Here is a 26,587-nt window from a genome sequence, read left to right on the forward strand (position 1 = left end):
CCTGATAATCAGTTCTCGGTTACACGTTACACTGGTCCAAAAGCATTCACACTCAACAAGTAAGTTCATGCACAGGACTATTTCCTTTCAACCGGAATGTCTTCTCCGATGTAGACTTCCTCTGCTCAACACGTGAACTTCACGATTGCATAGGCCTACCTGAGGTTCCTTCAGAGTCTGCACCTGGACCGTCCACAGTGTCTACTTCAGATCATCTTCAACTTGAAAGAGATGGTTCTCTTAACGATGGACACTCATCTCCTGTGAACACAATCCAATCACGATAGCCCTACTTCATTTAGACGCAGCACCTCAGACGTCTCACGGACGAACTCGACCAATCCACCAACGACTTCCCACGTGTAATATGTCATGTCAACAATGAAATTCCCCCAGTTTCAGAAAAATTCTAAGAGAAGGCTGATTGAAAGAAAAGGAAGGTGTGAAACAAGTGAAATTTTGACGTCAACCCCCTACAAGATAAAACTTGAAATTAAAGCAGCCGAAGCCAAACAAAGGAAGCAAATTCTGAAACTATTTTTTTTAGGAGAACACACAGGTGCAAAGAGTGAAGCAACTGGAACAAACCGAATTGCCAACATAGCAAACACATGGCAAAGTTTTCATACTAGACAAGAAGAAAGTCAGCACCAGGACAAGAGGTCTCAATTGGAGTTCAACAGACACTACAGTTACATACTGATGAAAACGTAGCTAGTACAAATCAAACTACATGCATAATTTGCCAAGAGACTTTTGATGACGACTGGGTTCTGGGTGGACCCATGTTGACTGTGGTGATACTGAACATATTTTCTTTTACATTTGTGACCATTGCTAGGAGTGATTTTATAAGAAAACACAATTTGCGCACTTTTAATGTTTCTTAATCTTGATGATAATGACTTCATGTTTGCTGTCCGGTACTGGAAGCCTGATTTTTAAATCTGTCAATTTTCACTTAATTTACAACCACTTATTTTTGTCACTTCCTTTGCGTCTTAACATTTGTGTTCATGATAGCTAATAAATAACTTGTGTATCCATCGTTTGGTCATTTTTCTTTTTCAATAAACAATATAGCGTCCGAAAAATAATTTACACACCTTAGGTGTCCGGTACTGTGCTACTTTACTTTCCCCTATATTTTATGTACAGGCAGGCTAATCGGGACTGTTCAGTCGCCGGCAATATAAATGGGACATCTACATTCTAAAATGCAGGCTACCCTGAATGTCAGGCGGGAGCCCTGGGTTCGATGCCCGACTGGAATTTTCCCCGATTTGTACCTGCATAAAGCGGCTCTGAGCAATGGGTACCTTGGGGCAATCCGAACGTTGTATACGTTTTTACAGATTTAAGATATCCGGATAAGGGGTGTTTATTTATCCGTAATCCGAATATCCCGATATCTATCGTTTGGGAGCTATATGCTGCTTTGAAAACTGATCCTGGTTAGTTTGAAACCTGGACATTATCACCATGTTCATCACGCTGGTGTTTTTTTTTTATTATTATTTTATCGTGCATAAAGGTTTCTGTAGTTTGTTTAACGAAGTGCTGCTTCGACGGCTTTCGTGTTTCCTGGGCTTAATACGGGATTTTCCGGCGCGTTGGACTCGCTCGTGGAATCCATTAGCTGCGCTGTTAAAATGAAACCCCGCTTCGTCGCCAATAATGGTCCATTCTCAGCAGCGATTTGTTCAGAGTAGCCGCAAATCGCGCTTGCAGAGTCTGTTTTCATGCACAGTCTACCAGCGTTTGTATCGCTGTTTTTCGTTTTTCCCAAAGTAGTAAATGCCGGTATGTTTAGTGTACGCCAGTTGCATAAACATTTCGACTTTTTATCGAAATTTCCGATTCGACAGGCATCCCCGTAACTGTATTTTGCCGTCATAGGTAATTGTGGTTTGGCTGCCCCGACACTACCAAGCACCGACTTTTTATGTGCGTCATCTTCTGCCATGCTGATTTTGATATTTACTCCTATAAATTTTGAAATGAGGATACAAAAAAAAACAACTTAAAATTCGTAGTTCGCATTTCTGATTAAACAAAATTTTAGCATATTTAATACTATTTCGGTTATGTCTCAGTGTCTGAAGAATATATTTAAAAACATGCTGCTACTACTACAGTGTGTTACCAGAATATAAGCCTACAAGGAAAAGAGAAATAAAGGTTAAGAATCATATTTTAAATAAATAATATTGGGTGCAGTATGTTATCAGTAGAAGAATTTGTAAATTGGGTTATCAACTATGTATTACACAATATTCTAAGTAAAATTTACAAAATATTTATGATACCGACTGATAACTTAGAAAGAAAATACTTAGAATTTAACTTTTCTTGCTTTCAATGAAGTAAAATTGTTCTCGGGGATCGAGTAATACCTTGTATGTTTATCTTCACACACAAGAAAAAGCTTCGGGTGGAGCCCTAAGCTTCAACCTAACATTCAAAATATAGTGCATGTTACGCCCCACCTAATTCATGTAATACGACGTTTAAATTATTTAATTTAAAACTAATATTTCTTTCTCATATAACGACGTCAAGTCTGATATGGCGCAATTCTGTAATTCTATCGAATGATTTGAATGGTTGGTGGTAGCCAGAAAAATTGATAGGTAGAAGCCACTAAGAATTTCGAACCCCAGTCATGTGGCCTAACCTCTCTTTGGTCTTATGGAGATTCGCCAAACATAATGTTTACGAATGTAAGGCAAGTGCCCTGATGGTGTTAGGTAATCGCATCAGTGTATCATCTCATCAGTCGATGTTTCGCGTCACCACTGAACGATGCAGTGTGTTCTGTCCTGGGCTAAGATATCTGGAGTTACATTTAGTATGTCTACCAGTCTGTGAAACCTAGAAAAATTAGAGAATTTACTTTTTCTGGAAAAGTCATGGAAATGTTAGGGAAATTTACTCTTTTTTCTGGAAAAATCAAGGATTTAGAAGAAAAAAGACGCGCAAGAAATTTTAAGTTTGCTGTGGACAAACTATACTTCAGATGCAGAGTACTACCTGTAGTTACAGTAGAAATTGTTTGTTAAATACTCTATGAAAAGGGGTCATGTTTTGAACTCTTCATAATGTAGAAATTTATTACAATAAATAGCTTTTGGCATTTAACACTTTCTTGTTACAATTTTTTAGAGGGGTAGCATCAATGGTTATCTGGAGTAATATACCTATTACTTATAGTGCAGGAGGCCTTAGAGAGATCGCTTCGCGGGCTTACAGCAGACGACAATATGGGGGCGTGTCTGCGAGAACCAATCAGGTCCGCGAATGAGCGAGCCCGGTTGCCACAGCTAGGTCGCTGCACCCTTCTGGAAGGGTGAGTGACCTCTGCCTCTTGCTACCTCGGCCTGTTTCTTCGGCTGAGGAGCAGACGACACGAGAGTATCGGCAATAGTGTGCGAGCGACGTCTGCTGTTAGCCCGCGAAACGCTCTTTCTAAAGCCTCCTGCACTTTAATTTTGCTTGCACAATAATTGTTATTGCCGGCCCCAGTGGCGGAGTGGTTAGCACATCGCACTACGACGCCAGGGGTCCCGGGTTCGGATCCCGACCTGGATGTTTGTGAGTGTCCATTCATCAATTTCATCATATCATCACTCATCTTCGCAAATTAACCAAAAGTGGCACAAAAAGCGAAGTAAAATAAAGCAAATCAATCAATCAATAATTGTTATTGATTCATTTAGAGAACAATTATTTTTAATCATTAGTCAATACATTTTCAGGTATTACATAGAGACCCTGTTCTGCTTCTTTTCACATTATTACCTTTATATTTGAAGTTAATATTCTAAAACTTTTTAAGTGGGATTGTAAGTGTGACTATTTAGCTAAATATATAGTGTCCTTCTTTTTCCAGACATGTTCATTTGCATCAATTGCCCTTATGATTTGGTCTGGAAAAATCAGGGAATTTTGTTATTTATGAAATTGTAGACCTCCCAGACATTGTAGTCACTGGGAACTGTAGTGAAAGTCTTTGTATTCATTCGTGAACATATATATGGCCATGACTGTTTTACAATTAGGGCCTTTATTCATTGCTATGGAAGTCGCATCATGCCAGCATAAATGTTGACAGGGAGATGTAGTTGGGTGTGTGTACACGCTTATAAATATATCTTTAATTGTACTAACTCCCTTTTCTTCTTTATAGGTGGAGCGTTTGGTCTTCACGGCACCATCAACTGGGATATTTTGGTAAGTTCAGTATATGTTTTTAAAAATCTTCATAGGGCGCCATCCAAGTTCGATTTCAAACCACCTCTTCAAAAAAGTCGTTTGCAAATCTTGAGAGAAAATTGCTTTCTTCGTTTGCTGAGTATTAAAAAATATTTCCCAGCGATTTTGTGTTTGAGCTTTCAGGTCCAGTTTATGCACAGATAGGGTAATCGGGACTGTACAGGCAGTTTAAAGTTGGATAGGAATGGAATATTGAACTAAGGACCCCTTGATTAGAAGTCTACGAGGTTACCACTACGCCATCGGAGTGGCCCCCCAATGATTTTGCTGCATACAGGTGTATGATGTGACCTTCGTGATGGCTTGGTACATAACGCTATGTACTCGAAATTACTTGTATTTTTTTCACTTATGATTCAAAAATTAAGGATTTGTAATATAGAAAATCAATATTTTTGCACCATCTAGGCAGAGTCAACGTTTGGAAAGCAACGGAACGGAACCACACATTTTATTGTTGAAATAAGGCAATGAATACATTGCTGTTTTCTGCAAAGGCTGTACACGAAGGGTAAAAATTGGTTTCTTTTTCGGAGCCAGCATGCCGGAATTACGTGTTTAGAGGCAACAAAACAACCGAACCTATGTCGACACGTGTAATTAAGGCCTTGGAGATTCCTTTTCCAGCGAGAGTATGTTTTAATGGTACAAATCTCGGTGAAAACATATGTCCGCTCCCAATTAGCATATCTGTTCACTGAGTGGACTTGAACTTTGGTTTGACTAGGGATTGTTTTTATTTCATTTCACTCCCTTCAACAGGTAGTGTATTTTCTCTCTTCATGCCAACTTGGCTGTGTGGCAACGCATCCGAGAACATCCCTAAAATAATTCGATACCGCTGCCTATCCTTCCGTTGCTCGAGTGTCCTTCATGATAGAGAGGAAGAAATGGAAAACCTTGAAGTTCATTCGGAAAATATTGGATGGGCAGTTTCAACTTTCAGAATTAGCCACTACCAGCAACCACTTCATCCTTTAGATGGCCCTTAAGCTAAATTACTGGGAAACCGACGAAATTTTCCATCCTTTTTAGTGGATTTCCAGAGCGTACCATGAGTAGCTCTACGATTTAGAAGACAACGTCAGCACATCTCCTCCACTCTCACTTCCTTCCAACCTTCTAGAGACGAGGAGGTATGAAGGAACGAGGGAAATTGATGTCAATGCTTGGTGAAAACCATGAGAAATGTCCGTTGTAACTTTCCTTCGATCGCCCTCAGGAGCTCGCCCTCTCCATATATTATCCGACTGGCGCTAATAGGAACGAAATATTGATCTCCCCGAACATTCTTCAGGTCAACCCCTTAATACCCCCCGTGGCGGAGCTGCTTCTTCCCGCTCCGTTCTATGGCAACCAGTTCGTTGGTTGGCAACGGGATCTGCGGAGCTTTGGACGAATTCAATAGTTTCCCCGTTGGTCCCGTGGTCAGTATTGATCTTGGAAGAGAAGGTGACACTTCCACCTGTGGTCGAATTGGAGCTTTATGGTCGTTCTGCGAGAGGGAGATGTCGGTAATTTACGGTAGAAGCTATTGTAAGCCTGTTCCTTCCCTTTCCTCCAGTTTGGAAACTGCAGCAAAAGTGGGTGGTTTTGTCCAGATCGGCCGGATTGATCTGGTTTCGTTTGTTCCTCCCATCCATTTGTAGCAACGAGCTACAGAGAGCGTGTACCGACCTGGGAATTCTGAAAGTTTCGACCACTATAATAATCTAAATAGGGTTGAAATATGCAGATAGAGATAGGAAACTAGCAAGTCATGTACATGGCTTGAAATATCAAGGAATATGGATTCCAGAGGGAACAATCAGATTTGTTGAAGGCTTCGAATATTTTGTCACAATAGCGAACTATTCGAGAGAAGGTTTGGAAGTTTTAAGGAAGTCTAATTCAATAGAAGACTTTGTATGAAACTTGAGAAACTAAGGAACTAAGATTATAAAGCATGAAGTATATGTGAACCATGAGACAATATGAAATCAATTTCGAAGGAATCCTGAGGTATTAATGCTCTCAATAGCAAACGTTGGCAGACTTTGTACAATAACGAAGTATTAATGGGCTCTGATACAATAGGAAACTTTGTAGAATAACGAAGCATCGATGAACTCTTATATACAATAGGGAACCTTGTCGGACTATGTAGAACAACAAAGTATTAATGACCTTTGATACAATTGGAAATCGTTGCATGTAGAATAACGAAGTGGTAATGGGCTCTCATACAATAGAGAATCACGGCTAACTTTGTAGAATAAATATGTATTATTGAACTCTGATACAATAGAAAACCTTGGCATAGTTAGTAGAATAACAAAGTGTTAATGGACTGTGGTACAATAGGAAACTTTGTAGAATAACGAAGCATCGATGAACTCTGATACAATAGGGAACCTTCTCGGACTTTGTAGAAGAACGAAGTATTAATGAACTTGTAGAAGGTTTGGTGTGTTCAGAATCACATGAAATATTAGGGAATGCAGGGACACAGATGTGCTGAGTTGCACGCCTAGTGCGAGGTTTTCTATATCAAGTCGATGATGTCTTCATCTCCGTTAGGGGACTCGCTGCTACTACTGACTGAATGGTCTTTTCTCTTACTCTTGAGTGTTATTGGATTTCCTGCCTCTCCTTTTGTTTATCTTGAGACGCTCGTCGGAATTCCTGATCTGATTTGGTGTCACCACGGCAAACAAGAAATTCCTGCGCGGAGGAGAAACTGCTTAAATTGTACGATCTTGATTCGTCGTTGTTCGCAAATACGTGGCTGCGATTGGAGGTTGTCCATTGTTCCCTTTCATTCTTGTTACGTTCCAATTTCCGAGCGCTGTGTGGTGTGAAACTATCAAATACCTATTCTGGGGGTCAGGTCAATCTCGAGTGAGTTGTCTTTCTGTTGGAAAGGTAATACAAATGCTCGGTTGGTACGTACCATTAACTCCGGTCACGAACATAGCATAATTCGAACTTTCAGTTTGATATTTCCTCAACACATGACAAAATTAAACTGTAATGAAACATCACCATCATTAACGTTAAAAACATGTTACAAGTCTGTAGTTGTCATTTTCCCTTGAAAATGAGCCATGCAAAGACTAATTCCCCCTTTTCTGATTGTGTCTCGATTTTCTCCAATCCTCACCACTACCACGGAACAAAAATTCGTATTGCATTCTGAAATTCAGACATCAGAGATATGTAACTGCTGTGAGAGGCAGTTGCAAGGATTGAAGATTTATGTGGACGAACTTGGTAGGAACAATTGCGACAAGAAAGATAGAGAAATTCGACATCGAAATTTGAAGACAGAACAAACTATAAATCACCTTAATCGCATCATGAGAGTTTGGTATCAAAGTTTCTCAAGAAAGGCGAGAGAACTTCCGAAAAATATTTCTTTTTCTGAAAGTTTAATTTTTTTAATAAAAATATATCCATACCTTCCTCTGTATTATTGCAACTCATGTTGGTTGTCCATCCTCATCTCCCGTGTTTTTGAACTAAGACAGGAACTGCACTCGGACGTACCTTGTAGAAGAAAAACCATGCCAAAGCTGAAAAACTAATTTGCATTGCCTTTATACAGAAATTGGCATATATTTCTGATATTTTCCACAAACTTAATGTTCTCAATGTTCAGACAAGGTGGCAGCCCTCAAAAGGAAGTTGCTGCTTTGTAAGAGAAAGATTAAAGATAATTGAGGAAGCTGTTGGAAGAAACAGGACTACAATTAAATGAAGAAATCCAAACATTGCTTCTGCCTGTTTTTAACATCAATTATCCAGCTTTCCTCACTGTCTGTATTTATCCTTTTTATATAATGAATATCGTATCGCTGAATGAATTGACACCAGCCTATAAATATTAAAGAAATGTACACCAACTGTATTAATCACCCACAGATTTTGTGCTGGTTTTTCATGGTCACATCACATGTATTTATGTATGTGTATTATTATTGAGGAGAGACGCGTGTAGATTTTGGCAGTGGAGGGGAGCCACGACAGCAAGAAGTTTAAAAACCCTGCTGTAAGATTAACTTAATATGCACTATAATTTATTGTCACTGTACGTTCAGTCTTTTGAACGTATACTCGTGCTTAATCTACAGATCATTCCCTGACATTTGCTATGAGACTCGGCGGCAAGCGGCCCGGCGTCAGAGCTTGTCTTTCATGGTGAACGGGGTCCGCGGCAGTCGCACGCTACAGTCTGCTTTTTTCGCTCTCCCTGCCTTCGCTCTCTTTCCCTTTCTGTTGACGTTGCAAACTGACGCCAGTATAATCCTCCCTCGGAAGTTGTGTTGTTATGTCCGTGTGTCGAAGATTGTGGCTTAATATGGCACCACAAATGTTTACATTACAACAAAGTATTTATCTTGTCGAGTGTTACTTCAGAAAGAGAAATTGTGGAGAAATGCGACAACGTTTTGCAACGATATTTCCTGGTCTTCCCGTTCCACATAGGACCATTATATTAAACCTCGTAAAAAAGTTTATAGAAACAGGGTCAGTTCTGAATAAAAGTGGAAAGAAAAACCCACGTGTACTTACTGAGGAAAACCTCGATGAGATAGTAGAACAGTCTATCCACCGCCTCTCACAAGAAACGGGTGTTCGAAAAACCACAGCATTTAGAGCCGCTAAAATTCTTAAATCTAAAAAATAAAGTATACAAAGACAATCCGCACACCATCCGTGAGTTAAAAGAGAGTAATGTACGATAAATCGGGAGAATTACAGTAGACGAACCTGCACGTGTAAATGCCAATTTCCTTCGGATATGCCAGGAATGTGTTGCAGCAGAGGGACATAATTTTCAACACCTTCTGTAGTTAAGGTTAGTACACAATATGAAAACTGTAATTTTAATAGCCGACTGTAGCGACTATCGCTGACCCCGTTCGCCGGGAAATACAAGCACTGACGCCGGGTCACTTGCCACCGAGTCTCGGAGCGAATGTCAGGGAATGCTCTGTATATTAATATATATCTGCCACGAAAACATAAACATACATATGTATTTCACATGAGTTTCATTATAAGATATATGAATAACTCAATACACATGGTATACCATAATATACAAATTCATCTATCTTAGTTTGTAGATGGCTGATCTTGTCCACCACTACCACACGCTTTATGAAATCAACTACTGTCTGCAAGACTAATGCTGCTCCATCCAGTACAAATAGACATCAACTTCAAAAAAATAAGTTTTATGAAATTAGCACATGACAATTAACAAAATGTTTGATCAAAAGACAATGTGGGTTTATTTGTATACTATAATCCTTATAAAGATGTCCAGGAATAAATATATGCCCTTGAAATTTTACTTTGAGGCAAGTATACAACCACTTTGTAGCGAGCCGGGCCTTATTTTACAGCATCAGTATGTAGCATTCTTTAAAGAAATGAGCTTCGCCGATTGACTTTGTAATTTCTCTTCATCCCAACTCTCCGTGCAGACATCACTTGACAAAAGAAGATTTGTATTATCTTTAGAAGTACGAAATTACATTAATTATGGAGTCATCAATCAAACTCTCATTCACCACTTCCCAATTATTACAAAGCGAGCATCGCACTTGATATTCTCTTGCATCTCCTCCCCCAGCATCTTCCATCAATTTCAGAATTCCCTTTTGCCTCCGGAAGAAGTTCCGACTCTGTGCCTTTGCAGATTCGCAGCATCCCAAAGGATAGTTGGTTCCACTGCCGCTCTCGAGCATCCAAGCGTCCCTTCCTCTTGAAATCCTCGCTTCTTGTATCGGAGAAGGTAAAGGACAGCGGAGAGATAGATAAGGGAAGGTAGTCGCAGAACAGATCATCTCATGTCACAAAAGGCAAGTGGAAGCTCAGGAGAATATTAATTTACGTGAATCTGCCTCGGGAAGCCTCTGTATGACGTCGGGATGGAAGCTTGACAAACGACCGCTCCTTCTACTCCAGTGGAACCGTCTTTTGAAGAGAAGCAGTGTTGCTAACTCATTCCCTCGTGAACCTACGAAACAAGCTACATAAAATTTACAACTTAACCATTCACGGGTCAGTGTCATCGACTAGACTTGTGCTGAACTTTCAGTGGCATCTAGAAATAATGTTTCAAATGTTGTTATTGCTGTAAATATATCAGATATAATTTTTCCGGTGTCTAAGAGTCATCAAGTTACCACAGCAAGGATTCGACCCAGAGCATACGCTAATATCACTACCACTAACAGATAGGAACCCCTAACACCATGTAATACTTTTTACGTGACATCCACAATTTCTCATTCCTCTGGCCTCCAGGGGGTTCTTCTCGTACTGATGTTTCTTCTACTGCGATACCAGTAAGACACTCTCTCCCACCCCTAAATCATCTCGAATTACGAATCTCCACACTTCTTACTAGACCTTTACTAATTCATGGTGATGAAGAACTTTTAAGAGATAAAAATTAACAACAAATAGAGGCTTGTACAGTAAACTTCCTACCACTCCCAATTAGTAACTTTGTCAACTTTAAATCCGTAACGTATTAACTGTTTTATTCCATTTCATACACTTTACACTAGTATTATTAACCTGTTTTCTCTAACTTTAAGATCTTAAAATCAATAATTGTAGATCTAACACAGTAACATTTTAACCCTACTAACACTATTATATGTAAACAAATGATTATTCTGGTCTCCGAATAATCATTGGTCCTTTTTCTGGTATGATATTATATCATACCGTCATGTAAAAAAATGGAAATTACAAATAAAGAATAAAGAACGAGGATAACCGGCGAAATCCGGTAAAATATTCCGCGTAACTGAAGTTCCGGTATAATTTAAGGTACCGGGACAATAGCGCATACCTCCGAATGTATGCTGTTGGAGGAGGGCAATTTTCGGGTGTTCCCCTCTTTACGGTCTAAGAGCTATCGTGTCGTGTCTAGTTTAATCTTTCGGAATCGTAGACGCTAGACAGGGCGGGAAACACAATGTACAACACTGTGTAGTATGAAACAAGCTACAAGTAGTCGAAACAACTTGAAACCATTAAAAAAAACTGAACAAAGGATAAAAACTGCATCCACAAAACAAGGAAACACTAGTAAGCTCTTAAAAATTGAACGCACACACAGAAGAGGAAAATTAATAAAGGCTGTAGCACACATCAAATGTTTTAAGTGCATCATCGCGAAAGATGCACGAAGGTGGATCAAAGAATGCATCTATTGATACCTTTAAGTGCATCCCGACACAGAAAGAAATACTCACTTGCATCGTGTGAAGCACTTTGGCGTTACCTTTACAAATGATATACAAAACCGCATCAAACTGTAAACCTGATTCTTGGTAAAGGCCAAAACCCACACTTGAGTGCATCAAAGAATTAGTTTCTGACGAATCAAATAGATTTCATGCATTTAGTTTTCTCTGTGAAGTCATCCAGAGACTGCAAACTATCACCAAAGAATGGGAAAAGCAAATCAGAAGCACTGAAGGAGTAAAAGTAATCTATTGGAGATAGTGAAAACTGATTTAAGTAACAGAAAAATCACTGAGAGAGCAAGGTTAAATAGTAAAAGAAGTTTGAAAGACTGCCATCTGCAAGCAAGAAAGGCGCTTGGAAATTCTGTAAGATGGGAAGTAGTCACCAAGCTAGAAATCGGAAAATTTCTCTGCAAAGCCTTTAAAGAGTGAAAGAATTCACTGGAAAAGGCAGAAACTGCCACTAAACAATTGAGGGGTCTAGTGAGAGATGAAGCTATACCACAAATCTTGAAAATTTGATTTATTGCCATTTTCAGTCTTCTTCTGCCATCTGTCATCTATCATGTGAACTACAACTATGTGGTATAGCTTCTGCTTGTTCTGCAGCAGATTTTCTGGGTTCTTGAATACGTCCTCATCAGCATTTTGAGTGAGAGAAGGAGCTATGCCACTTACTGGTGGTGTCTGCAATAGGGGTGGCAGAGGTACCAAAATAGGAATGTTACATATTGGTTTATCAGTTATCAAGTAAAGGAATATTGATAAGAAATGGAATTGTTTCCATGATATATCTCTTCTTTTATGCTTATTATACGTGATTTTTTATTTTGTCCCCACATTGCAATAAACATTTTACGTCATGAATGTTAGTTCTGGTAACCCTGCTTTAAAATATTCCGCAGAAACATGGATCCATGTGTATCAGATGTTGTTGAAAGTGGTTGTAAGAAACCCATTCGTAACCCAGACAAATGGAAGAGAGTAGTTGTGAAGAGAAAAGGAAACAGTGGAAATGAATACGTGAGTGATAAAACCGGTATGAAAATAGCAGCTAAGCAACAAGGACCTGGATGTGACTGTAAAAAAATCAGACGGGTCTAACCTCAACTGGTGCAGCTATTCAGTGTTAGACGAAGATTGCAAAAGTGCATTATTTTTCGAGTTTTACAAGCTGCAGGAGTACAACATTCAAAATGCATATCTCAATGATCTTATTGAGCGTAAGGTGTGCAGTCGGGGCTATGCCAAAAAATGCAATGATGTTGGAGTTAGCAAAAGAAAGAACTCATTTGCTTACCATGTGACAACAGTTACTGATACAAAGGTTAGAGTATGTTTAAAAGCGATTTGTGACATATTTGCAGTTTCAAGGAAAAGGGTGGCAACAGCTAGAGGAGACAGGCAAGTACGTAATGTTGGTGAAGATGTACGAGGGATGATCGAAAAAAAAAGGTTACAAAGCCTATTATGGCATATGTATTAGCCATAGCTGGAAGATCAACACACCTGATGATGGAGGGTACTCAACACTAGTTCTCGATGTAATCACCTTTTTTATTCAAGCACTTGTCACAACGGTAGATGAGGTTTTCCATACCGGTTGCACAGAAATCCACGTCAAGTTCTCGTAGCCACCGTGAGGCAGCTCTTTTGACATCATCACATGTCAGATAATGGTGGCCAGCCAACCAAATGGTAGTCCCAGCTCAGCTGATATTGAGCGTAATATTCTTCTTCTGTCCTCACGAATACACTCATCCACAAGAGCACAGTTCACGTCAGTGGCTGAGGTACTGGGTCTACCGCTGTGTCGAGGATTGTCATTAATAATACTGGTCCGTCCTTATTTGAAGGCACGACACCACTTCGCTACATGTTACCTTGAAAATGCCCCCTCCCCATACACCTCCACAATCTGCCTATGAATGTCAGTAGGTGTAATGTTTTTGGCCCACAGGAACCGCACCACTGCCCTCACTTCTACTCTTGACCAATTTTCTAGACGAGTCACCATTTTAAATGTCCGCTTCTCGGGTATACATTATCAGAATCCGAAGTCCTCAAACCCGCAACAAGACAAACATGTTATTAATTTACACATAAATTTTCGTTACGTTACAGTGAATAAAACAAAAGTTATATGCTTTGTAACCTTTTTTTCCGATGATCCCTCGTATATAGTGATGAAAGTACTGATGAACTTAATACAACACATCTTGGCATGCCGCTTATAGATAGACGCGGAAAACATGGCAATGTTAAGCACAAAATGAGTGAATCCTCATTGGATACACAACCTCATTGGATACTGTCTTCTTCAAAGACACATATTCTGACATGGAGCAGTGGCACGGATTAGAACTCTTCAAGAAGATGCCAGGTCGTCGCTCCAAAAATAGAAGAGATCCTATGGTTGATCATCCTCATTTTACTACACTTCTTGAAGAAATACCACTACCCTATCCACATGGACGGCTGCCTGAAGTTAAAAGATCTCATGGCAATAATTCCTTATATTCCTCCAGTTTTTCATGGTGTTTACCAAAATCTAAAATCCACAGAAACAATGGACAGTGAAGATACTCCAGAAGACATATGAAGTTGTCTTTATGTAGTTCATATGTAATCCTGTGAACATGATTTACACTCAGGCAAAAGTTTTTAAGCCTTGTTCAAAGTCTTTGATGTGCTACATTGATTTTTCCACATGGGTATACTACAACAATATACCATACATGTTCATAATAAATAGTATTTATATTGAAATTCATATTTTTCCTTTTGAATAATTTACCTAACAATATGTTAAAAAAAATTACCCTTTGTTATACAAATTATGACTCAACGTATTGCTTTACAAAACTCAATTTATTTCCATTATTGTTACAGTGTCATAGCTCCCTCTCTCACTAGACCCCACAATTGTAAAAACAATGAACACGGAACAATGGCAGTAGAATGGGTCACAGTACTGTCCCATTGCGTTTGTCGCCACCAATTGCGCATGCGCTAAATGAACGAGTCCGTTGGCAAATTAGGGGTGCAACGCGTAAAAATTGTGATCGTTCCATTCCGAGAGGATTTGTTAAGAGTTTTAAGAAACATCTCAATTAACGACCACAGAAAAATCGAGCGATAATGAAGAACTGAATGCGTACAAGTGAAATTCGTATTGGAACTCGTCCACTTGACGTACAAACAAAAGAGGTTTAAGTACTGATGGTTTGCAGTGGGAAGATACAACAGTATTCATACGGCGTCTCTCCATATTATTAGAATGCCTGGAAAATATTCATTACGGCAACTACAGTATTCCCGTGGAGGAGTTTCACCTTGTCGTACGACCTTTAATCTCCAAGGAGTTAGTTATGTTCATCAACCACGAGGTGATATTGGGGGAGAATTTGGAAGAGGGAAGACCTGATAGCATCCTTATCGATTGCCAATTTCCGAGTGAGGTGAAGATTAAATGAAAGATAGATCTTCACGAAACATTCTCACTTCTTCAGTGATAACTTTCGTCGAGTTTGATAGGGAAGAAACTTTGGACTTCGACTGTGAAGTTCGGCTGAGTATTGCAAATGTGATGGAGGGTTTCTATTTTTTCTCTGAGATTCACCCCGTTTCCCTGGAAGGTGCGAATGCTTAGATGAAACAATAATAAAACTTTTGAAATCTCGATTTAGTTCGCACAGTAAGTTCATTGAATTATCCGATTCTTGGTAGACGTTAGTTTGCAGAAGTTTGTTTAGTGACTGTTTCCAATCTTTCAGGTATTACAAATTATTTATTCAGTTCTTTGGAAGCGCATTTCACTCTTTCAGCATCTACTCCCCCAGGTTTTATTACTTTAGAGTAAATTTTCAATTTTTTTGATAAACGTTTGTCACTCTCGTAGTGACTACTTCCAATCTGGTAATACAAGTGATTTTTCCGTTCTTTGCAGGCATTTCACTTTTTCAGTAACTACTCTACATTATATTTTAGTGCTTTCGAGTGAATTTTCCAATTCTTGGTAGAAGTTACCACTCTCTTAGTGACTCAACGTCGCGATTAGACAAAAGTGGTAGAAAAGAGACGTTAACTAAATGACTAAATATTGGTGGCCGTTTCCAACTTTCAGGAGCTTCTAAGTCCTTTGTCTGTTCTGTGGAACTAATTTCACTCTTATTGGCCACTCTCACTCTTTTAGTGTTTGTTTTGTTTTTCCTTTTTTTTTTGGTGCCAGCACTACATGAGAGCTTGCAGACGGAAGCGACAGGCAACACGGTGTTTTCACACCGAAGCGACACGGGCCCTTCCATTATACGGATATATTGTTACTCAAAATATGGTGTAAGGGGTGACCTTCCACGTAGTACACCCAATTGTCATTTCACTTACACGTAGTACATCCTGAACTGCATTTTGCAAACTAACGAGGCTCTGGCGTCTGGACGTATGGCCAGTATAATAATCATAGGACTGTGTGTGTGTTGTCCTGTGTTTTGTCCTTATGTGAGCTGAATGCCTCTTTACAACCTCAGCTTTTAACCGAAGTCAGTATATTTCATTATTTAGTAATGTTAAACGACATTACATTTATGTTATTTTAGTTCTGGTAAGGGGCTGGACCCCGTATAACGTGACGGATGGAAAATAGCCTAAGTGCTGACGCACCCAAAATTTTAATTCAAATTCAGAAAAAGATATTTTTCCTGAAAACTAGTGTCAGGCCACTTTTCTGCGGGAGGAATTGTGTCACCGCTGCTTTAGAGGGTTTTTTTTATTGTAAATTTTCGAGACGAACTGCGTCCCGCGATCGCTGCAATCCGATCTTTGTCCTCGAAGACCGAGAACACCCTACTCTGGCGCCCCCAATACAGTCATAATGTCTGCAAATGGCGATAACGTCATCAAGACGGCAATAAAGAACTTTACAGGCCCTTGTCGAACCTTTTTCTTTGTCTCGCTGCGGTAATTCTCTCTCCAATAACATCAATATCATAAGAACGTCGATGAACCAGCGGGTTTTAGTGTCGCATCACGCTCCCCCGCCCCTGCCTCGCAGAAGGTTTGGAATTAACGTACGGGTGGCACCTGTTCCTCCCCCCCCCCCCAGTTGCCCACGCCTCTCGGATCTTTTGTGATTTCATCAGCGATTGCGTCGGGGGCGTTTAAATGCAATCACAGCCGGGAATTATCGGATACTGGGACGCGATTGCCAAACATCAATGTAATTAACCGCAGAACGAGTGCGGAATTTATCACTGCAGCGGCCAGTTTTAAATGTCACCGCGCGATGGACTTCCCCGTGTCGTGTACGCAGTGCGGGATGGTGGTGTTTCATTGTAGACGTCACTCTCGAGCCCCAATCTCCCCTCTGTGAAATGCCCCCGGCTCGGAAAAGTGTGAGCACGCTGGACAAAATATTGGACCATACTATACCTCGTTTTGTTAGAACTTGTCACGTTTTCCGCGCTAGCGATCGCACGACAGTGTCGGTGCCAATGAGAAAGTAAGCCAAGCGTCAAGTCAACCTTGCAGCAGGTTTTCGCATATGTAGATCCAAACGTGCGCGCAAGAATATAGTTCCGCTGAGACGGGTTCTATTCCGACATAACTGCATACTTGCAAGAAAACAGTTATTTAATTTGTAAAATACAGACAAAATAATACATCCATTAGCAGGTATGGACTTAATTGGTTGCAATCACTGTGCAGACGAACTTAGAACCGCAGATTCGCCAACTGGAATGTGTATTGCGTTGAAGAGACACTGAAACTTTAGAGCGAGTCGAGCGAGACTGAATGCGTTGCAGAACGCGTGGAATCGGTGATACCAGTGTTGCACATCCCACTATTTTAACCCTATGTTTATTGTAGAGCGGCGAGAATGGCTGAATCTCCTGTTCAGCGCGCGGTTTTACCCGAATGTTATTTTGGGCTTCATCCGAAGGGAAATCCTGTTCAAAGTCAAGCAAGTTGTTTTAAATGCATAATCCTCCTTGCGGCAACAAGATCAAAGTAAAACAGGGCGTGAGGTGAATGTGCGCACGAATTGTATCACGGGTCTTGAATGATTTGCGGTTTGAGTTTAGCAAGAGGAAACGATTGTTTGTTGTTTGACGACAAAAGAATCTCCGCGGTATTAAAAGATATTGCAGTGAGAAGAAACATGTTTATTATTTGGACGAGACGTCCTTCAACTCGGTGGGTGGGGGAAGGGGGAATAAAACATGGAAGGATACCACCATGCAAAACCACCGCCATGGCTGAAGAAACCGACGATGAGGGGAAGGGGGAGGCTTATTGTTTCACCCACTGGCGGCAATGAAAGCTTTGTTGAAGGCGCATATTTACTGTTCCGCGCAAAGAAAGGGAATTATCAGCAAGAAATGGACAGACCAAGATTTGAATCCTGGTTTAGTGAAGTGATTCATAAATTGAAACCAGAGTAATAGCAGCAGACAATGCACCTGATTGTATATATTACCAATAACAAATCATGCTTTTTTGGTGGTATAACTTGAATTGCGTGTGTCTTACAGGAACGGATGTATTGCGGACGAAGTAACCACGTTTTTCATAAATGTATTTCTTTCTAAACCAAAAACAATAATTTGTCATTAAATTCAAGAGGGGCCTATGGTTGTTTACTTTTATCTCCGTTTATTTTTCGTTTTGCGTGCTCGATATATACACACATGCTCTCATGTTTAGAAGTTATTTCGCTCTTATATTAAGTAATGACACATTTATTAAATAATATATGCGCAGAAAGTACTTTTAAAATTTTATGTTTCAGGAGACAAAGAGAAGCAAAAATACATTCGGCTTGACATGCATGCGGGTTTTGATGTGTTGTGCGGTTGGCAATACTGTGGATTTTCTCAGTGTCTGCGATGTAAGCAGCTCGGCGGTTGAGGCAAGACTGGCACGGAAGATTCTGAGCTCAGTTCTCGCGCGGATTGATACATAAGACCTGCTGCAAACTTAGCCTGACGCGCGGCTTAGGAAGAAGTCTGCTAGGCAGCGAGGAGCGAATGGAAGCCAGAAGAGAGGCGCTTACGTAGACGCTGTTGCCACGTTGCGGTCTAACTCCCGCGTGTTTTGTTTGTGTCTGCAAGCAGCTTGTTTTTTTATAAGCGTCGTGTTGAATTTGTGTATTCCCGCGTATCTTATGCGCAACCTGACCTCGGCTTCCCCCAACAAAGGGTTGACTCTATCTAGAGCGGCAACGCCGCGTGGTTTCTGATAAAAATGCCAACGATCGGTAAGCGCGGGAAACGTGACAGGATGTCCCAAACGCGGAATACACTCTGTCTCAGGCAGTGATGTTGCCAGCAGGAAATTTTCCCAGGAACGGGAATTTTGGAGCCGCAAATTACATAAAAGGGGAAAAATGGGAGAAACTCTCAAAAATTGAAACAGAGGAAATGCATTAATGCATTAGCACTACACAATTGCTCATTTCTGACTCATGGTTGCTTCTGTTTTTTTGTTTTTTTCCTCTTCTAGTGTATTATAAACTCCTGAAATATTTTATTTGGTTTCAATCTGAACTCCGGTGATTAATTGTAGGGTAAACCAACATAATATCAGATACTTTTTGAAATCACCATAATTAACCCACTAAAATTTAACAGAGATGCATAATTTTTGGTAATATGAACTATAGGTACCTTACCTTTTGCCTTGTGATGTGTTTATCTCCCTTAATGTTAAATTATTTGTTGTACACACAAAATAAAGAACAATGCAAATTTGAGGAATCGAAAAAAGCCGTCGGATAGTGAGTATGCCTAATATCGGATAGGAATTTAACATTATATAATATATATATATTAACATTATATTTTAAATATAATGTTAATATATATATTATATAATGTTAAATTCCTATCCGATATTCGGCATACTCACATTATATTTTAAAAAGAATCCATAATTGTTCCTGTGTTTAAAAAAGGTGATAAAATGAACTGCAATAATTACCGTGGAATTTCTCTACTCTCAACAACATATAAAATATTGTCTAACATTCTTTTAACAAGACTAGCTCCATATGCTAATGAAATTATAGGTGATTATCAATGTGGATTTAAACGTAACAGATCAACTAGAGATCAAATTTTTCACATCAGACAGACACTTGAAAAAAGTGGGAATATAATCAAAATGTCCATCAGCTATTCATTGATTTCAAAAAAGCATATGATTCGGTCAAAAGAGATAAATTATATAATATATTAGTAGAGTTTGGAATACCTAAGAAGCTTGTTAGTATGATAAAAATATGCACCAGTGAAACCGAAAGTAAAATTCGTGTGGGTATTAATATGTCTGACAAATTTACAATTCATGATGGGTTAAATCAAGGAGATGCATTATCTCCATTGCTCTTTAATTTTGCCTTAGAATATGCTGTTAGGAAGGTAAAAGAAACTAAAGAAGGACTAAAATTAAATGGTGTGACTCAGTTGTTAGCATATGCAGATGATGTAGACTTACTGGGGGATGATGTGAATACAATTAAGAATTATGCTAAAATATTTTTCAAAACTGCTAAAGAGATAGGTTTGGAAGTTAACAAAGAGAAAACTAAATATATGCTTACAGGCCGAAACCAAGTGTTAGGTAATAATCAAAATCTAATTATTGATAACAACTCGTTTGAACCAGTTTCCAAATTCAAATACTTAGGAGTAATATTAACAAATGCAAATTATATTAAAGAGGAAATAAAAAGTAGGCTTAATTCAGGAAATGCATGTTACTTCTCTCTTCATAAACTTTTGTCTTCTCGTTTAATATCTAAGAAACTAAAAGTTAAAATATACAAAACAGTAATTTTGCCTGTAGTATTATATGGATGTGAAACTTGGTCCCTTACATTGAAAGAGGAACATAAATTGAGAGTATTTGAAAATAAGATCCTTCGGAAAATCTTTGGACCTAAAAGGGATGAGGAGACAGTTGAGTGGAGAAGGTTACATAATTTAGAACTACATAATTTGTATTCATGTCGAGATATTATTAGAATAATTAAATCAAGAAGACTTAGGTGGGCAGGCCATGTGGCACGAATGGGAGAGGAAAGAGGAGTTTACAGGATTCTTGTTGGGAAACCTGATGGTAAGAGACCTGTAGGAAGGCCAAGACGAAGATGGAGGGACAACGTTGAGATGGACCTAAGGGAAATCGGTAGGGATGGAAAAGAGTATATAAAACTTGCTCAAGATAGGGAAAGATGGAAGGCCTGTGTTGCTGCAGCCATGAACCTTCGGGTTTAAGAAGGCTAGGGAGTTAGTTAGTTAGTTACATTATATTTTAAATAAAATTACATCTCATGATAGAAGCAACCTATTATTTATTTTCAAACTAGTGTCAGATTCTTCTGAGTCAGATTGCTCTTGACATGTTTTGTGCTGCAATTTGGGATTGGGGAATGTCAATTTGACCAATTTGATATCCGATATTTGGCAGGCCTCCCTATCCGATGTTGGGCCGAACGCGACCTGGTGGGAAATATAACCTTCATATCAAACAAATACATTTACCCGAATAGGACTAGCATATCAACATACTCTAATATTCCATCTTTCTATGAAATATAAGTAAGCTATAGTTTCTCCTTACCTTCAATGTGAAAACCTTTGATCATGAAATGCTTCCAAAATCTCAGAAACTGAGAATTTCTGTTTTCGTCGATCGTGCACGCGCAGTGTGCTCAACAGCGTTCCCACTCACAATGAAGTATTGGCGGCAATCGAAGAACGCCGTTCAGTGGATTGTTGCACATCGCAGCACCCACGAGCCGAGAAATGATGGTATCCGATATTGGGCGGGTATCCGATATTATGACAGTTTACCTTACTGAGAAATGAAATAACTTTCAAGTTTTTAAGTTTAATTAATACTGAAGACTCAAGGTAAAGCAAACTTTGGATTTGTAATGCTTAATACAAAGAAAATACTTAAGTACAGAATACAAATTCAAAATTTTTTCACCCCCAATTAACACACCAATAATTTTTTTGTGATGCGCACCAAAAAAAGTGTTCACAGAGGCCTAATTTTGAAGCTAAATGTACCTCCACATCTCCTAAAATCGTCCGTATACCCTCCTTGATTTAAATCTCTGTATAAACCCTTAATAACTGTGTTTTTTTGGTGTGTTTATTTTTTTGACAATGGTGGAAAAGGGAAATTTCTGGAATATGAGAGGGAAATTTCCCTCTAGTCCAGGAAGATCACTGGTCTCTGGAATCTCTGGAGCAAGCGAACAAAAACAAGTCCTCTGCGCATGGACCGGAGAGGGCTCGACCAAAGGACGCGTGAGGGAAAAGTCAGTTTGTGGAGGGAAGAAATTACTGCTGATGATGCCAGTCGTTTGCAGCAGTACGCACTGCTGTGCTCCGTCCGCTCGCTTTGTCCCTTTCTCTACCGGTATGCGCGATCTTGCTCCACCGAATTTCGAGCCCGACCGTAGCATACATCTCGTTCTTTCTTCCCTTGCCCGACTCATACGCTTGCATAGTATGTGTTTTGAAGGACTGAATATATTCATGTGCTGGTACAGAGGTTGGCAGAAGCTCTCATTGAGTAAACCAAAGAGAATAAACTTGGTGATGGACAATTTGCCTGCACCCCTCCCCAACTCTACTATGGAAGTGGTTATGGAGAAAGTGCTTTTCCAAATACCCTCCTGCAAACAGAACGCGTACGTAAATCGTTCCGGGGTCGTGTATCCTCGCTGCGATCTCGCGGTGATTTATTAGTGAGGTGCATTTCAAGACGAAGGGCTCTAATTAAAGTGAAGAATGTTACGTCACTTTGTATTGTTGTGCTCGAAAGCAGGAAAGGGCTAGGATCAATGCTGCCTTGGTAAATACGATGCTCCGAGCCTGGAGAATTCGCCCTCATAAGAAAACACATCTTCAGTTTGAAGTTATCGTGTTTCTGCAACGATCCGTACGTGTAATTATCATTTCCAATTAGCGCAAATGACTATTACAAGTGAAATTATGTGTGAAATATATAATTTTAGAATGATATTTTCCATGGAGGCAAGCCCGCCTTTGCTCCTCCCTCTCCGACAAGACGCCAATGCTCAGAGCCAATGTCATCTGCTGGTACCATGCAGTAGGTTGCTATATTTTGAAAAGTGTATAGTTGACAGCTTAATGCCGCTGTTATTTCGTAACTGTTGTCAATATTATAATTCTGACAATTTCAGGCTCCCGTTAAGACATATATATGGGGAAGGAAACACTGGAAAAAAGGATTTCTATGAATTAACCATAAGCCCTAAAATGCTTGCTAGCCTTATGCTAAATTTGGTACAAATTTTTGTAATTCTAAACAAGCGTGCCCGATTTGTTAAGAATTACTAAATCGACATTGGCGCTGGTGAATAAGCATTTCCCGTATGTTTAAATAATTGTTCGGCTGCAAGAACTATTTATTTTTAATTATTTGTCTTTCCAGTCCAGTTTGTTTTGTGGCTCATTATGTTCATCTTTCCTGTTCGTCTTTGCAGTCCAGTTTGTTTTGTGACTCCTTGTGTTCATCTTTCCTGCTTCTCTTTGCAGTCCAGTTTGTTTTGTGGCTCCTTGTGTTCATCTTTCCTGCTTCTCTCTGCAGTTCAGTTTGTTTTGTGGCTCCTTGTGTTCATCTTTCCTGCTCTTTGCAGTCCAGTTTGTTTTATGGCTCCTTGTGCTCATCTTTCATATTCGTCTTTGTAGTCCAGTTTGTTTTGTGGCTCTTTGTGTTTTCCTTTCCTGCTCCTGTTTGAAGTCCAGTTTGTTTTTTGTGTCCTTGTGTTCCTTTTTCCTGCTTCTCTTTGCAGTCCAGTTTGTTTTGTGGCTCCTTGTGTTCATCTTTCCTGCTATTTGCAGTCCAGTTTGTTTTGTGGCTCTTTGTGTTTTCCTTTCCTGCTCTTGTTTGCAGTCCAGTTTGTTTTGTGGGTCCTTGTGTTCCTTTTTCCTGCTTCTCTTTGCAGTTCAGTTTGTTTTGTGACTCCTCGTGTTCATCTTTCCTGCTTCTCTTTGCAGTTCAGTTTGTTTTGTGGCTCCTTGTGTTCATCTTTCCTGCTCCTCTTTGCGTCATAGTTTGCTCAGAAATTACTCGACGAGCATCGCTGAAAAAAGAAAAAGTTGACTCGGGATCTCACGAGAGGCGAAGAGCAGCTGAGCGCGAAGCGGAGGGCGATGCATTAAGCCGTTTGTCGCCCGTCGTCAAGTTGTCGCAATTCATTCTCGCGCAGAGAAGACGTGGTGGTGGAGGCACGAGGTCGTCCAACAAAGACGTCTTTCGGCGGAGACAAGCCACCATTCATCTTCTCGTGTAGTCTCTGCATTTTCACCCTTCCCCCCAGTTTTTATGTGGAGTGGGAGAAAATAAGGCCGTCTTGGGTACTTTTTCGATGCAAAGTCTCTTACGACCGACATTTTCTCCACTTTTCATGTATCTTGCGTAATAAGATCGTGCACGTATCGAGTATTGTGTTGTGCTTTTGTTTTAAGTCCACTTTATGCACAGGTAGGCTAATCAGAACTGGACTAACAAGGATTGCGCTTCTATGTATTAAGCCAACTACAAGTAGTAGTGATGGCAGGAGTTATTCGTGTTTAAAGGGAAGGATTAAAGCAGATTATATATCTAATTTAAGACGTCTGTTTTATTTGGATATCCGACATGCTGGTCAGTACGTGGTTTCAGCAGAACTGTGCAACATCGCATACAGCCACACAAACACTATCGCCTTTTGCAAGATATTTTCCCAGGTGCATTGGCCTGCAAGGTCACCGGACTTAACAGTTCGAAACTTCTATTTATGGGGTTATTTCAAAGGAAACGTGGACATACTCTTCAACTAAAATAATATTCGATGAGAAGTCGGAAACGTACTGACTGAAATGTTTAAAAAAAACGATGGAAACTTCAATAAGAAGAAGAGATTTCAAGATTTTTAAAGGCTGACAAACATAGTATTTGCTTTCATTTATTTCAAAATTATATGGATTTAAAATCGGAAGTTAATTTTGCCCCATCCTTTATAAATGTAAATGTACTCAACGAATTAATCGAACTACACCCTGTCCCGGGAATCTGTGGAGCAAGCGAACGAAAACAAGTGCTCTGTGCAAGTAGTGATTGGAGAGGGCTCAAACAATGAGAGGGGAAGTGAGTGCATGGAGATGAAAACGCGGCTGAAGCTACCAGCTGATTTCAGCAGCGCTGCGTGTGTCGTTATGAGCGTCATTGCGCCACAGATTCCCGATACAGAGTCTAAATGACTGCCAGTTGGTTGTTCTTTCATGCATAATTCTCGCTATGTCGCGGTGTTAAAAATATGTTTCAACTCCGATCATTCTCGTGCAATTTTGGATATAGACAAGATACGGTGAACCCAAGATTAACTGTTACTGTGAATCATGTAGCACAGGAAATTCTCCCAATTGAATACGTGTAGCATCCTTGCAAAACACCAGCAACTAAAAAAAATTAGAAAGCATTCACGCCGCAATGGATAATTTGACGCGTGATATATTTCGGCGGATTTCGACGCCCGGTGTTACGGCATTATTCACTAAGCGCCAAAGCGCCAGCCTGGCCTGAAACCGCAAACTATCGGCGATATAGACGCACCGGCCCCGTTCTGTGGTCCAGCAGGGATGCTGTGCGGAAATACGATCTATATCTTGCATACATTGCGCGTGCAATTTACAAGCATTTGGTTACTTTGCACTGTGCTTCCCAGCGCCCTGCACGTTCCATTTGCGGCTTGTAGGAATTTTGGCTCGGCGCAGTTTGTGTGGGCATGCAATGGATATTTATTTCGGAGCTTCCGTTCATTGCCGCTAGAGTGCAGCAGCAGAGCTTCCAATATTAGCTGTAATGTTCCTTTACCGAGTTGCAGGATGTTTGCTCATGCTCGCTTTCCATACAGCGATTAGATTAAGGTTTGGCTGGACCTTGTCGACGCCAGCGAAGCAGATTTCGAAATTTCCTCTTCTTTCAAAAAACCGCTACGATATTTCAAATCTGAAAAATCTGCTTGGATTTATTTATTTATTTATTTCGTCTTCTTTTACATGGCGAAGTTGGAGCCTTTTCTTCCACTTGACCACGTTTACAAAAAAAATTGAATGTGGAATATTGAAATATTCAATAAAGAAAGATATACAGTGTGTCCGAGAAAAAATATACCAATAAAGAATTTAAATAACTCAACAATCGTTAACGATAGAAATGTCAAATAACGTTTATTTGGAAGAGGGAAGAAAGGATTTTTTTTACCCCCAGAAGGGAAAATATCGTAACATAATTAAGCGCATGCGCGGCTTTGTTCGTGAGTAGTCTGTACAATGGCGCCGTTTACTGTTTGTCAGAAAGTTGAGTGCTGCTTTTGGTTTGCAGAATTGAAGTCTCCTATAACGGTACAAAGAAGATTCCGGCAACAATATGGACAGGAAGCACCAGAACGTCATTACATTGTTAAATGGCATCAACAATTGCTGGAAACAGGGTCTTTGTTGAGGAAGAAAGGTAGTGGTCGGAAGCGTGTGAGCGAGGATAAAGTGGTTGCAGTTCAGGAAGCTTTCCAGAGAAGCCCGCGTAAATCTGTGAAACGTGCTAGTTCTCAACTTCAAATTCCACGTTCTACTGTGCATGATATCGTACATAAAAGGTTAAGGCTTAGAGCCTACAAGTTACAGCTTGTTCAGAAACTAAAGTGCAGTGATAAACCCGCTAGGTTTGATTATGCTAGTGAAGTGCTATCACGCATTGATGATGACAATGAATTTCTGACACGCGTAACATTTTCAGATGAGGCTACCTTCCACATTTCCGGAAAAGTGCATAGGCATAACTGTAGAATATGGGGTGAGCAGAATCCCCATGCAGTTGTTGAACATGAACGCCACAGCCCCAAGTTGAATGTGTGGTGTGGTTTGACACGAGATTCCGTAATTGAGCCCTATTTCTTTGAGGAAGCTACAGTTACAGGTTCAAGTTACCTGCAAATGTTGCAACAGTATGCTGTACCTCGTATACCTCATGGG

General features: G+C 39.9%; 1 protein-coding gene across 3 annotated transcripts in view; it reads left to right on the forward strand.

Annotated features, from left to right (window-relative positions):
* The window catches only part of Tpst (tyrosylprotein sulfotransferase), a 420,927-nt gene that overhangs the window by 341,117 nt on the left and 53,223 nt on the right, over positions 1 to 26,587 (forward strand). For all 3 annotated transcript variants that reach the window (XM_083128367.1, XM_083128369.1, XM_083128368.1), the window contains one exon: positions 4,190 to 4,233. The gene's annotated coding sequence lies outside the window, so the exon portion shown is untranslated. The remainder of the gene's footprint in view (positions 1 to 4,189; positions 4,234 to 26,587) is intronic.

This window comes from Lepisma saccharinum, chromosome 9, assembly GCF_977018435.1.
Source record: "Lepisma saccharinum chromosome 9, izLepSacc3.1, whole genome shotgun sequence".
NCBI lineage: Eukaryota > Metazoa > Arthropoda > Insecta > Zygentoma > Lepismatidae > Lepisma > Lepisma saccharinum.